This window comes from Alexandromys fortis, unplaced genomic scaffold (assembly GCF_014885135.2).
Source record: "Alexandromys fortis isolate MF-2015 unplaced genomic scaffold, M_Fortis_MF-2015_v1.1 scaffold_180, whole genome shotgun sequence".
NCBI classification, from domain to species: domain Eukaryota; kingdom Metazoa; phylum Chordata; class Mammalia; order Rodentia; family Cricetidae; genus Alexandromys; species Alexandromys fortis.
The window spans coordinates 355,367-369,344 of NW_026068143.1; positions in this window are offsets into that span (position 1 = coordinate 355,367).

Sequence of the window (13,978 nt, forward strand, 5' to 3'; positions counted from 1 at the left end):
AGGACTTTGGACTTTCCACAGGGCAGGGAACCCTGACTGCCCCTCAGACTGGAGAGGGAGGGGGAGAGGAGTGGGGGGGAGGGGGAGAGGAGAGGGAGGAGGGGGGAAAAGGGAGACGGGGAGGGAAATGGGAGGCGGGGAGGAGGCGGAAATCTTTTTTTTCAATAAAAAAATTATATTTTAAAAAAAAGATGTGGAATGTAATGAGAATAATAAATAAATAAATAAATAAATAAATAAGTTGACCTCTGACTACCACATGCTCAATGTATCATATAGGTACCTACATATCCACATATCCTACACAAACGCAATAATAACAACAAATTAATAATAACAATGAATAAAATTTAATGTTCACAATTAGTTTCTGTAATATAAAATTGTTTTAGTCTTTATGTTTTGGGGGTTTTGTTTTATTTTGTTTGATTTTGACACGATCTCATGTTGGCCTAAAACTCTCTATGAAGCTTTAGATAATCTTTGAACTTTCACTCTTTCTACCTCTATCTTATGAATGTTGGTATTAAAGATGTCAATCGCCAAGCCCAATTTTTATTTAACAATCTTTTTCTTTCTTTTTAATTTTTAAAATTTTGTATTAGCTTGGATATATACTAATATAACTTTGGGGTCTGTTTTAAGATGGGGTTTCTGTGTGTAGCTTCTCTGGCTGTCCTGGAATACACTCTGTAGACCAGACTATCCTCAAACTCAAAGGGATCTTCCTACTTCTGCCTCCTGCATACTGGGATTAAAGGCACTCACACCACTAAAATAACATTATTAAAAAAAAAATGACTATGCTACAAGAAGAAAACAACAATGGTTCCTTTCTTGATTGTACTTACACATAGGGGCATATAGGAAATTTAACTGTTGCAATACTTTCCTTTGAGTTTAGGATAATAGAAGCTTATCGACAGAATCTAAGTTCCACTGCAATTCAAGATCAATGTAAAGGTAACGTTTAATTTTAAGGGGATTTTGGTGGTCTCTCTCCTGTCAGTAGGGGAGCCATTTCTATTTATGAATGTTCATCTTCAGTGAACATGTGAGCAGAGACCCAGGAACATGATTTTGCCATGACAATGAACACAATGAATCTGCTTCTCATGTTCTGGGCAACAGAGAGTTAATCTCTTTAATACTGCCACTCAAATTGCTGTTTACCATCTAAAGTACAGGGTACAGAGTAAGGAGAAAGGCCACAGGGTCATTATACTTTGGTGGCAAAAGAACTATCTTTTTTTCCATTATATTCAGTGCCAATAAGCCATTTATTAAACGACAAAATTGGAAATTATCCGTGTTTTCTTCTTCAGGCCTGTTTTATTTCATTTCCACAACCTAAGAAAAAGAAAGGAGGCCTTCTGGCTGGAGTACTGCAACTGTGCACAGGCTGCCGTTGTCCAATGATACTGTGCCCATTGTTGAGACTATTGAATCCCATTTCTTCTCTATGTTGAGTTAGAATATTTTAAAATCTTGTTGCCGAGGCTGTCTGGCTTCATGAAACTGACATGTCGCTTTGGTCAGCTACTGAAGGAAGCTAATTACATGAGGCTTTCAGCTCAGAGGAATCTCTCCTCTAAAGATCTATTTTACTTTACTTATACCACTCATTCATCCTTTTCCTCCAAGAGAACAGGCCTGCCAGTATGCTCATTGCTGGAGATGCTACCCAAGGGCCTTGTACATGATTGGCACACATTCTTCCACTGAAATATTACCTAGGCTCTTGTCTTAATCTGCCCATTAAGAAAATTGCCTCACATACTACACTGGACCTTGCTGTTTGTTTGTTTGTTTGTTTGTTTGATACATGGTACTATTATGCGATCCTGGATGGCCTTGAGCATGCTAGCCTTGAACAGGCTGGCCTTTAACTCAGAGGAAAGGAGCAATTATCATGTATCTCTCCCCAAAGTGCTTGGACTGCAGTTTAATACCACCATGTCTGGAATATTCCAAGTTATTGAGATAAATACGTGATAAATATGTGAATGGATGAGTGGGCTGATTTATTTCATACTAAAATTAGCATGAACAGTGATATATTCAGATGTGTAAAAGCAAATAGCTTCTCTTTCATTAGCTGTAAATAAAATACATTGGAGTGCTATTAACTGGAGCTACTTAAATGAAGAAGGAAGGAGGAGAAGGGTTGGCATTTTTGGCACTGACAAATCTAAAAAAACAAGTAATACTCAATGACTAAAAAAATGGGTTGGAGGCTATGGATAAATAAAGAAGCTTAAATTAAGGCTGGAGTTGTAGCTCCATTGGCAGAGTGCATGCTTACCATGTACAAAGACTGTCTTAAACCTCTGCCACTACATTAACCACCCATGGTAATAGATGCCTCCAATCTGAGCACTCAGGAGATGCAGGTTGGAGGATCGGAAGGTCAAAGTTATCCTGTACAACATAGTGAGTCTGAGGCCAACATGGTGATGGGGGAATAAGAGGGATGAGGGGAGACTGACAGAAGGAGGAAGGGCGGGGAGGAAGGAAAGGAAAGTAGAAGAGGAAGAAAGAAAAGGGGGCCAGGCAGTGGTGGCACATGCCTTTAACCCCAGCACTCAAAAGGCAGAGGCAGGGGGAACTCTGTGAGTTTGAGGGCAGCCTGGTCTACACAGTGAGTTCTAGGACATCAAGAGAGGCATGGGGAAACCCTGTATCAAAATTTAAAAAAAAGAAGAAAGGAAGGAAGGAAGGAAGGAAGGAAGGAAGGAAGGCAGGCAGGCAGGTGGGAGAGAGGGAGGAAAAAAAGACAGAAAGAAGAAAAAGAAAGAGAACTTTTATAGCATTCTCAAGGCCAGATATAAAAATGTCAGCTTAGTTTAGACATCTTCCATCACTGGCGGGATTATTTTAGGTCATTGTATTTTGCAAGAAAACACAAAAGTAAACAGAGAAGGGAGATAGACACAAGAGTAATAGAAAAAGTTACAGGAGACTAGAGAGAGAGGGTTGTAGGCAAACTTTGAAAACTTCGGATCTGATAGTAATAAGAGAGAAGATTTTAATATATAATAATACCATAGTAATACAATATTAGGAAAAAACACAATAAAAATGGAAGGCTAACTTTGAGGCATTCTTCTTAGTTGACGACTTCTAAGGGGCTATATTTAAAATTCAAGGAAATAATGGAATTTTTAGTTTAGATGGAAGTGGTCCTAGATTTTGATTCAAAGGAGTCCTTCTTTATAAACAAAGATGAGAAAAAGCAAATGAACATGAAAGAGAAAAAATAAAAACAAGGATGTGAGATGGATCAAGAGGAAAAGAGAGATAAGGATCCCAGAGAATGAAGTATCCTAGAGGGTTGAAGATAAAGCAATGTTTTTAGTTTGAATATTAGAAAATCTGATAAGAATGGTTGAAATGTCACTAATTAATTTTTAAAGAACAGAAGACACTTATTAGGTGCTAGTAGTCATTGCATGGGCTTTTTAAAATCTTATTTACTTCTCAAATAACAATGCAATTAATTGTTTTGACCCTAGGCCCAGTGTAAGGTACAAGCCCTCTTTAGGTGCCTAGTACCAAAAAAACAAATCAAAGGATGTTCTTGAGGTTTCAAAATAGATAATTTGGTGTAGGATGTGTTGCTTTCATTGGTTGAATAATGAAAACTGCCTTGGTCTAGTTGATAGGGCGAACTCAGGTATGTGGGGAACAGAATTCTGGGAGGAAGAAAGCAGAGTCAGAGAGAGCCACCAGCCATGAAGCTGCCAGGTCAGACATGCTGAATCTTTGCCGGTAAGCCACGATCTCGTGGTGATACACAGATTATTAGAAATGGGCTGAACCAAGATATGAGAGTTAGCTAATAAGAGACTAGAACTAATGAGCCAGGCAGTGTTTAAACGAATACAGTTTCTATGTAATTATTTCAGGGGTTAAGCTAGCTGGGCACCTTTTTACAACAATAATTTATCACATCATGTTCAAGGTAACAGGCAGAGTGGAAATTGAAAAGAGGATTTCTACTCGGGAATAATTTAGGTAGTTACCAGCAGATTCTGGGCTCCTTTCCTACTTAATGAACACAGTTTGCATTAGACTAACTCAAACACACACACACACACACACACACACACACACGTTTATGCTAGGAAGACTCAGGAATCCCAATTTGAATAAATAATCCAAGGGTAACCAAAAAAAGAGTTATTTGGAAAGTGTGTTTAATTTACAGATGTTCTGGGGGTTACATTTTAGATCAACATATCAGTTGAGGACTGTGACTCCAGCTCCAGAGGACTTGACCCCTTCCAGACGCCGTAGGCACCCATATGTAGGTGACCATGCACATAAAGATACACACATTATGCTAATTAAAAATCTAAAACATATCAGAAGGCATATTTCTTGTTTCCTGAATGTATGACAACAGAATATTTTATATACCTTTCACTGCTTCTAGACTCATAGAGTCCTTAATCTTCTAATTCCAGGAACAGATCTGAATGGAAATTACCACAAAGCCTGGTGTCCAAAGTCTGATCCCTGGAACCTACATGGTGGAAGTCAAGACCTGCCTCCTGAAAGAAACTGACTGACCACAAACATATGCACACTAGATGAACAAATGTTTAAAGTTTTGGAATAAGAATCTCTGTACTTACTACTTTTCTCTCTTTCCTTTCTACTGGTGAAGGAGCTCAGGGCCTGGCATATGCTAGGCAAGCCCCATACAACTAAATCATGCTTTGAATACCTGAAACATGTCATTCATCCTCATTTTAAAGGTAAGACTGAAGAGTTGTCCCTTGCTTTAGGATGTAAGCTATGAAGCTAAAGACACTCTCTTTATGGATAGGCTGGGGGCCTTCAACTGACAAAATTGCATTCTGATCATGGCTCTGTTATCTGCCATGTTGGGTTTAGAATTGTCTTTGACCTCAAGTCCCCACATGTGTGCTTTTGGTCTTTTGCCTCTCTTGTTCTATTTCTCCAAGTACTGTGCCTCCCTGGATCAGAGATCCCCCAAATTTAGAGTAAATCACAATCATCTAGGATGGTTATTAAAATGGGGGTTCTGGGACCTCCGTCCCAGGAGCTATGACTTAGGATGCTAGCCAAGGGGATGACTCAGGAATCCCAATTTGATTAAGTAATCCAGCTGATAGCCATAAACAGGGCTCTTTGGAAAATGGTGTCTGGTTTAAAATATTCTAAATAAAGGCTACAATCAGGTCACCCTTGAAATGAAAATTCTGTAGGATTCTTCAGTGTCTCCCTGTGTTGCTTTGAGTTAGCAGACACAGTAAGAACTGAATACTCTTCAGTGCATTAAAATCTAAACATTTCAAGTGTCCTCCCCTACCTCTGCAAAAAGACTTAGGTATTGCTCTTTCCACATATTGCCCTGTCGAAAGGGAATTGCACTGATTCCTACTTTAATAACCTATACACTGCCAAATCTGTTTGAAGAATGTTTAAAAGGAGCAAAGTGTGAATGTAGCTATAGTTGCAGTGGTGTGGAACCAAACTATTGCATTCACAATTATATAGCTAACTATAGCAAGCACCTCCCCCCAGATAGCCTGTACCACATCTGAACAGAATTGGTAAGTATATAAAACAAGCGGAAATATGATTAGATTTTGTTTATACAAAAATGGAAAAAATAAACCTCAAAGGTCAGTACTGAACAAGGACACCTGAGAGACAGGCAATAACCAAGGAAAATATTTGCAGCAAACATTCAAACTGAAAAATAGATTTAAAGTATAAAAAAAGCACACAAAAGTCAATAAGGGAAATGAGGAAAAGAAAGAACAAAAACAAACATTCATAAGTCAGTTCAAAATTTAAAGACTATGCTTTTTAAATGCTCGATTCTTTTTTTTTCCCCTGAAGGTTTAAGGCCTAAATTTAAAGGAAGACAGTTTGGGGCTGGAAACATGGCTTGGTGGGTAAGGTTGCTTCCAGCTCTCCCCCACAACTTGAGTTCACTTCCCAGAACGTACATGGTGGTTTCTGACCAGCTTTATCTCCAGTACCAAGGACTCTAAAGCCCACTTCTTAGCACCACAGGCATGAAGCACACACTCAGAGTATATAAATGCATGCAGGCAAAACACTCATACACAAAAAAATTAGTTGACTCCTTTTTTTTTTTGAAAAGATTTATTTTATTTTATTTAAATTTATTTATTAAATATTTCTGTCTCTTCCCCACCTCCGCCTCCCCTTTCCCTCCCCCTCCCCCAATCAAGTCCCCCTCCCTTGTCAGCCCAAAGAGCAATCAGGGTTCTCCGTCCCGTGAGAAGTCCAAGGAAAACCCTCCTCCGTCCAGGTCTCGTAAGGTGAGCATCCAAACAGCCTAGGCTCCCACAAAGCCAATACATGCAATAGGATCAAAAACCCATTGCCATTGTTCTTGATGTCTCAGTAGTCCTCATTGTCCGCTATGTTCAGTGAGACCTGTTTTAACCCAGGCTTTTTCAGACCCAGGTCAGCTGGCCTTGGTGAGTTCCCGATAGAGCATCTCCATTGTCTCAGTGTGTGGGTGCACCCCTCGCGGTCCTGAGTTCCTTGCTCATGTTCGCTCTCCTTCTGCTCCTGATTTGGACCTTGAGATTTCAGTCCGGTGCTCCAATGTGGGTCTCTGTCTCTGTCTCCTTTCATCGCCTGATGAAGGTTAATATTCAGGAGGATGCCTATATGTTTTTCTTTGGGTTCTCCTTCTTCTTTAGCTTCTCTAAGAACCCGAATTGTAGGCTCAATGTCCTTTATTTATGGCTAGAAACCAAATATGAGTGAGAACATCCCATGTTCCTCTTTTTGGGTCTGGCTTACCTCACTCAGGATAGTGTTTTCTATTTCCATCCATTTGCCTGCAAACTTCAAGAAGTCCTTGTTTTTTACTGCTGAGTAGTACTCTAATATGTATATATTCCATACTTTCTTCATCCATTCTTCAATTGAGGGGCATCTAGGTTGTTTCCAGGTTCTGGCTATTACAAACAATGCTGCTATGAACATAGTAGAGCATATATTTTTGTTGCATGATAAGGCCTCTCTTGGGTATATTCCCAAGAGTGGTATTGCTGGGTCCATGGGTAGGTTGATCCCAAATTTTCTGAGAAACCGCCACACTGCTTTCCAGAGTGGTTGTACAAGTTTGCATTCCCACCAGCAATGGATAAGTGTACCCCTTTCTCCACAACCTCTCCAGCATAGGCTATCATTGGTGTTTTTGATTTTAGCCATTCTGACAGGTGTAAGATGGTATCTTAAAGTTGTCTTGATTTGCATTTCCCTGATCGCTAAGGAAGTTGAGCATGACCTTAGGTGTCTTTTGGCCATTTGAACTTCTTCTGTTGAGAGATCTCTGTTCAGCTCAGTGCCCCATTTTATAATTGGGTTGATTAGCCTTTTACAGTCTAGTTTCTTAAGTTCTTTATATATTTTGGAGATCAGACCTTTGTCAGTTGCGGGGTTGGTGAAGATCTTCTCCCAGTCAGTGGGTTGCCTTTCTGTCTTAGCGACAGTGTCCTTTGCTTTACAGAAGCTTCTCAGTCTCATGAGGTCCCATTTATTCAATGAGGCCCTTACTGTCTGTGCTGCTGATGTTATACGTAGGAAGCGGTCTCCTGTGCCCACTTGTTGTAGTGTAGTTCCCACTTTCTCTCCTATCAGGTTCAGTGTGTTCAGACTGATATTGAGGTCTTTAATCCACTTGGACTTGAGTTTTGTGCATGGTGACAGACATGGATCTATTTTCATTTTTGTACAGATTGAAATCCAGTTTTGCCAGCACAATTTGTTGAAGATGCTCTCTTTTTTCCATTGTATAGTTTTAGCTCCTTTATCGAAAATCAGTTGCTCATAGGTTTGTGGATTAAAGTCAGGGTCTTCTATACGGTTCCATTGGTCGACTTCTCTGTTTTTATGCCAATACCAAGCTGTTTTTAATACTGTAGCTCTGTAATAGAGTTTGAAGTCAGGGATGGTAATGCCTCCAGACGTTCCTTTATTGTATAAGATTGTTTTGGCTATCCTGGGTTTTTTATTTTTCCATATAAAGTTGATTATTGTCTTCTCCAGATCTGTGAAGAATTTTGATGGGATTTTGATGGGGATTGCATTGAATCTATATATTGCTTTTGGAAGAATTGCCATTTTTACTATGTTGATCCTCCCAATCCAAGAGCAAGGGAGATCCTTCCATTTTCTGGTGTCTTCTTCTATTTCGTTCTTCAAAGTCTTAAAGTTCTTGTCATATAGATCTTTCACTTCCTTGGTCAGGGTTACCCCAAGATATTTTATGCTCTTTGTGGCTATCATGAAAGGTGATGCTTCTCTGATTTCCCTCTCTGTTTCCTTATCCTTACTGTATAGGAAGGCAACTGATTTTTTCGAGTTGATCTTGTATCCTGCCACATTACTGAAGGTGTTTATCAGCTGTAGGAGTTCTTTGGTAGAGTTTTTGGGGTCGCTTATGTATACTATCATATCATCTGCAAATAACGAAAGCTTAACTTCTTCCTTTCCAATACGAATCCCTTTGATCCCCTTATGTTGTCTTATTGCTATTGCTAGAACTTCAAGCACTATATTGAAGAGGTATGGAGAGAGTGGACATCCTTGTCTTGTTCCTGATTTTAGTGGGATGGCTTTGAGTTTTTCTCCGTTTAATTTAATGTTAGCTGTCGGTTTGCTGTAAATAGCTTTTATTATATTTAGGTATGACCCTTGTATCCCTAGTCTCTCCAATACCTTTATCATAAAGGGGTGTTGGATTTTGTCGAATGCTTTTTCAGCATCTAATGAAATGATCATATGGTTTTTTTCTTTCATTTTATTTATATGGTGGATTACATTGATAGATTTGCGTATGTTGAACCAGCCCTGCATCTCTGGGATGAAGCCTACTTGATCATAATGGATAATTTTTCTAATGTGTTCTTGAATTCGGTTTGCCAGTATTTTATTAAGAATTTTTGCGTCGATATTCATGAGTGAGATAGGCCTGTAGTTCTCTTTCTTGGTTGGGTCTTTGTGTGGTTTTGGTATCAGGGTAACTGTAGCTTCATAAAAGGAATTTGGCAATGACTTTTCTGTTTCTATACTGTGAAATACATTAAGGAGAATAGGTATTAGCTCTTCTTGGAAGTTCTGGTAGAATTCTGCATTGAAACCATCTGGTCCTGGGCTTTTTTTAGAGGGCAGATTTTTGATAACTGCTTCAAGTTCTTCGCGACTAACAGGTCTATTTAGATCTTTCACCTGGTCTTGGTTTAGCTTTGGTATATGGTACTTATCTAAAAAGATGTCCATTTCTTTTGTATTTTCCAGTTTTGTGGCATACAGGCTCCTGTAGTAAGATCTAATGATTCTCTGAATTTCCTCTGTGTCTGTGGTTATGTCCCCCTTTTCATTTCTGATCTTATTTATTTGCGTGTTCTCCCTCTGTTGTTTAATTAGTTTGGATAGGGGTTTGTCTATCTTGTTGATTTTCTCCAAGAACCAACTTTTTGTTTCATTGATTCTTTGGACTGTTTTCTGTGTTTCTATTTTGTTGATTTCTGCCCTCAGTTTGATTATTTCCAGTCTTCTACTCCTTCTGGGCACATCTGCTTCTTTTTTTTCTAAAGCTTTCAGGTGTGCTGTTAAGTCCCCAATGTATGCTTTCTCCGTTTTCTTTAAGTGGGCACTTAGTGCTATGAACTTTCCTCTTAGCACTGCTTTCATCGTGTCCCATAGGTTTGAGTATGTTGTCTCTTTATTTTCATTAAATTCAAGGAAGACTTTAATTTCCTTCTTAATTTCTTCCTTCACCCAGGTGTGGTTCAGTAGTTGATTGTTCAGTTTCCATGAGTTTGTCGGCTTTCTGGGGGCAGCATTGTTGTTGCCTTCTAACTTTAATCCGTGGTGATCTGATAAGACACAGGTGGACACTGATATTCTTTTGTATCTGTGGAGGCTTCCTTTGTTTCCGAGTATATGGTCAATTTTTGAGAAGGTTCCATGAGCTGCAGAGAAGAAGGTATATTCTTTCCTATTTGGGTGGAGTGTTCTATAGATGTCTGTTAAGTCCATTTGTTTCATTACCTCCAGTAATTCTCTTAATTCTCTATTAGGTTTCTGTCTGATTGACCTGTCCATTGGAGAGAGAGGTGTGTTGAAGTCTCCTACTATTAGTGTGTGTGGTTTGATGTCTGCCTTGAGTTCTAGTAATATTTCTTTTATATAAGTGGGTGCTTTTATATTAGGGGCATAGATATTCAGAATTGAGATGTCATCCTGATGAATTGTTCCTGTTATGAGTATAAAGTGTCCTTCTCGATCTCTTCTGATTGATTTTAGTTTGAAGTCCGTTTTGTTGGAAATTAGTACGGCCACACCTGCTTTTTTCTTAGGACCATTTGCTTGAAAGACCTTTTCCCAACCTTTTACTCTGAGTAGATGCCTGTCTTTGTGGTTGAGATGTGTTTCTTGCAAACAGCAGAATGTTGGATCCTGTTTTCGTATCCAATCTCTTAGCCTGTGCCTTTTTATAGGTGAATTGAGACCATTAATATTAAGTGATATTAATGACCAATTGTTGTTTACTCCGGTTATTCTTATTGTTTTTTTGGTAGTAGAGTTTGTGTGTGTGTCCCTTCTTTGAGTTGTGCTGGTGAAGGTTCACTAGATGCCTGAGTTATTGTAGTCAGTGTTGGCATTGTTGGATTCCTTGGGTTGCGATTTTCCTTCTATTACTTTCTGTAGAGCTGGATTTGTGGCTACGTATTGTTTAAATTTGTTCTTATCCTGGAATGTCTTGTTTTCTCCATTGATAGTGAACACTAGCTTGGCAGGGTACAGAAGTTTGGGTTTGCATCCATGGTCTCTTAGCTTTTGAAGTACCTCTATCCAGGACCTTCTGGCTTTCATGGTTTCCATAGAGAAGTCAGGTGTAATTCTGATCGGTTTACCTTTATAGGTTACTTGGCCTTTTTCCTTTGCAGCTCTTAATATTCTTTCTTTAACCTGTCTATTTTGTGTTTTGATTATTATATGGCGAGGGGAAGTTTTTCTTTGATCCAGTCTGTTTGGTGTTCTGTATGCTTCTTGAATATTCAAGGGGATAACTTTCTTTATGTTGGGAAAGTTTTCTTCCATAATTTTGTTAAAAATATTTTCTGGGCCTTCGAGCTGTGATTCTTCTCCTTCTTCTATTCCTATAATTCTTAGGTTTGGTCTTTTTATTGTGTCCCATATTTCTTGAATGTTTTGTGATGAGAATTTGTTGGCTTTGCTGTTTTCTTTGATCAGTGCATTTATTTTCTCTATGGTGTCCTCAGCATCTGAGATTCTTTCTTCTATCTCTTGTAGTCTATTGATTATGCTTGTTTCTGTAGACTCTGCTCGTTGGCCTAGATTTTCCATATCCAGCTGTTCTTCCCTTTGTGTTCTCTTCCTTGCTTCCCTTTCAGTTTTCAATTCTTGCACTGTTTCCATTACCTGTTTGATCGTTTTTTCTTGGTTTCCCAGGGTCTCATGTACATATTTACTTAATTCTTCGAACTTTTTGTTATTCTTCTCATCCATTTCTATAAGGGTGTTTATTACATATTTTTTAAGGGATTCTATTGCTTTCATAAAGTCAATTTTTTCCACTTCTTCTGTGTTAGGGTGTTCAAATCTTTCTGTTGTAAGATCTTTGGGATCTGGTGTTTTCATGTTGTTTTTCTGATTAATGGGTGATGTTCTGCCTTGGCGCCTGCCCATCTCCTCCTTTCAATGCTATCTAATTGGTCTTTTAAAATCAGATCAGGTTTCTCTGCTGGCCAGAGGCTTCTCTTACTAATTGCCCTCGCTCTGTTTCCTGGCTCCTGCTGGGGGCCAAGAACCCTCTCACCCCTAAGAAGGGTTTTCCGGAACCGGTCCCGGCTCCCCGTTTGCCAGGGCCCTCGCCAACCAAAGGCCTACCTCTTTGATTTAATTGTATTGGGGTGATGTGCTCTCGGTGTTGCGCGCTGGTCCCTGCCGCCTGCGACCTCTGCCACCGCGCCGGTCCCCTCCAGTCTAGGCCGCCGCTGTCGTTGCCTGCCTGTGCCTCCCAGCTCCGTCTGCCGGAGCCTGCGCCTCCCAGCTCTGTCTGCCGGCGCCTGCGCCTCCCAGCTCCGTCTGCTGGTGCCTGCGCATCCCAGCTCCGTCTGCCGGCGCCTGCGCCTCCCAGCTCCCTAGTTGACTCCTTTTTATAAGTAAATAAAGTAAGGAGGTTTTTCTGGGTGGGGTTACTCATTCCTATAATCCTAGCACTTAGGGGGCTGAAATAGCAGGGTTACCATGAGTTTAAGGCCAGCCGGGCATACATAGTGACTTGTGGGCCAGCCTGGGCAACAAAGTGAGAGTGCATAAGAAAAGCACAAATATTAGTAACAACATAAAATAAGAAGGAATTAATCAATGTGGTAAGAACAATACTCCAGAAAGTCAAATCCTCAACCAGCCAGGGTCCATGCAGAGTGTTTGTATAAGCATATATGAGAAGTGGAAGTGAAACCAGTGGGTCAGAGAAGTAGGTACTTTATATATCATACCAAAATTGTCACATTGAGAAATCTTACATCAGCCATTCATCCTGAAAAAAAAAAAAAAACCTGTGAACATTATCTCTTCAAGCATTTTCTTTGTCAATTTGTTGACATACTTCATTTTGTTAAATAACAAAAATGACATTACCGGGACTGCAATCTAACACATCACTGTGCTGTTATCACTGAGTTAAACTGTAATAATACCTTAAGCTTCTTTCAAATATTGTTGTAGGAAACAGCAAAAACAGGTTAAAATTTTATTTTCTTTTTGCTTTTTTTTTTTTTGAGACAGGGTTTCTCTGTGGTTTTGGAGCCTGTCCTGGAACTAGCTCTTGTAGACCAGGCTGGTCTCGAACTCACAGAGATCCGCCTGCCTCTGCCTCCCAAGTGCTGGGATTAAAGGCGTGTGCCACCACCGCCCGGCAACATTTTATATTTTTGATTGTGAGCCTAGCCTTTAATGGCTGAGCTATCTCTCCAGCCCTAGGTTAAACGTTTTAGAACACAAATAATGTGTACCATTCTGTCAACAAAGAAATTGAGAGATAGTTGAATGGATGGCTAATAAGTGAATAAATTGGTACAAAGAAATTTTTGATTGTTTAAATTTTTCTAAACCTGGGCTTGGTGGCAGACACTTATAATCCAAGTGCTGTTAAATTCAAGGTCATCCTGAGGTACACAATGAATCCCATGCATGCCAGGGCTACAAAGTGATATGCAGTCTCAGAAATGTAAGGTACATACATACATACATACATACATACATACATACATACATAGATTAGTTGTATTTTTAATTATATATAAACTTAAGAAAACTTAAATTTGATTTTTGTGTTTTTTTTTTTTTCAGACAGGGCTTCTCTGTCCCAGTACACACTCTGCAGACCAGGATGGCCTCTGCATCCCTATTGCGTGAACCAAAAGCATGCAGCACCACCACCCAGCCAAAAAATTAAATTCTTGTCATAATCTGTTAATTACACACTTATAACTAGTAAGTTTCTCTCTAGGGTTTTACTCTAATAAAAATAATGGACAATCCAGACAAAGGATATAGCACAGATATTTTAAGAAGGGAATTTGGAGTCAAAGAATGTTTTAGATATTTATGCCATGGGGTATCCACATATCGTAATGATGTATAGCAAATTAAATTGGTATTTTAAAGCATCTAATAGCACTTAAAATTGTTTCAAGAGTTGGCATGTAATTCAGTTGGTAGGGGCCTTATACAGTATTCAGGAAGCCCTGGGTTCGATCTTCAGCACCAAACAAACCAAGTGTAGTAGCAAATATCTGCAATCCTAACACTTGGGAGGGGGAAACAAAAGGATCACGAGTTCAAAGTCATCCTTGACTATGTGTTGACTTTGAGCCCAGTATGCAATATGTGACACAGACTCAAAAAATGTTTGAAATGT